This window comes from Neopelma chrysocephalum, unplaced genomic scaffold (genome assembly GCF_003984885.1).
Source record: "Neopelma chrysocephalum unplaced genomic scaffold, ASM398488v2 Primary Assembly neopelma1_80733, whole genome shotgun sequence".
In the NCBI taxonomy this organism is placed as follows: Eukaryota; Metazoa; Chordata; class Aves; order Passeriformes; family Pipridae; genus Neopelma; species Neopelma chrysocephalum.
Window position 1 is genome coordinate 422 of NW_020912158.1, and position 1,053 is coordinate 1,474.

The 1,053-nt window shown below is 63.4% G+C and overlaps 1 long non-coding RNA gene across 1 annotated transcript in view; it reads right to left on the reverse strand.

Annotated features, from left to right (window-relative positions):
- Positions 1 to 490: 490 nt before the first annotated feature.
- LOC113979458 overlaps positions 491 to 1,053 on the reverse strand; it is a 1,481-nt gene continuing 918 nt past the window's right edge. Inside the window, exon 3 of the long non-coding RNA XR_003537876.1 lies at positions 491 to 562. This is a non-coding gene — a long non-coding RNA (uncharacterized LOC113979458). The remainder of the gene's footprint in view (positions 563 to 1,053) is intronic.

The window sequence follows — 1,053 nt, forward strand, 5'->3', positions numbered from 1 at the left end:
AGGGACACAGGAGCACGGGGACAGGGGGACACAGGGACAGGGGCACAGGGGGACGGGGGACAAAGGGACATGAGGACACAAGGACACAGGGACATAGGGATACAGGGACACAGGGACATGGGGTCACAGGGACATGGGGTCACAGGGACATGAGGACACAGGGACAAGGAGGACACAGGGACGGGGGACATGGGGACACAGGACACAGGGACGGGGGACACAGGGACACAAGGACATGGGGTCACAGGGACACGGGGACAGGGGGACAGGGAGACAGGGACATGAGGACACAGGGACACAGGAGCAGGGGGACACAGGGACAGGGGGACACGGGGACTGGGGGACATGGGGTCACAGGGTCACAGGAACACAGGGACAGGGAGACACAAGGACAGGGGGACACAGGGACGGGGACACAGGGACACAGGGACATGAGGACACAGGGACACAGGGACAGGGGGACACAGGGACAGGGGGTCACAGGGTCACAGGGACATCTCACCCGTGACAGGTCCACCTGGTACTTCCTGCCCAGCTCATCCAGGGACAGTTTGTGATCATCCTGGGGACACGCGTGACACCGTCACCGGTGACAGCCCAGCCGGGTGACACGGCCACTGTCCCATGTCACACGTGTGTCACTGTCACTGGGGACAGCCCGCTCGGGTGACACGGCCACTGTCCCATGTCACCCATGTCACCCGTGTCACCGTCACCGGTGACAGCCTGGCCGGGGGAACACGGCCACTGTCCCATGTCACACGTGTCACCGTCACCGCACCACACCCTGGTTGGGGGACACGGCCACTGTCCCATGTCACCCGTGTCACCCACATCACCCACGTCTCCTCCGCTGGGGTGACACGGCCACTGTCCCCAAAGTCCCACATGTGTCCCTCTGGACTGGATGGCACTGCCACCGTCCTCATGTCCCCATGGATGGGATGGCACCGCCACTATCCCCATGTCCCCATGTCCCCCATGTCCCCATGGATGAGATGGCACTGCCACTATCCCCATGTCCCCATGTCCCCCATGTCCCCATGGATGAGA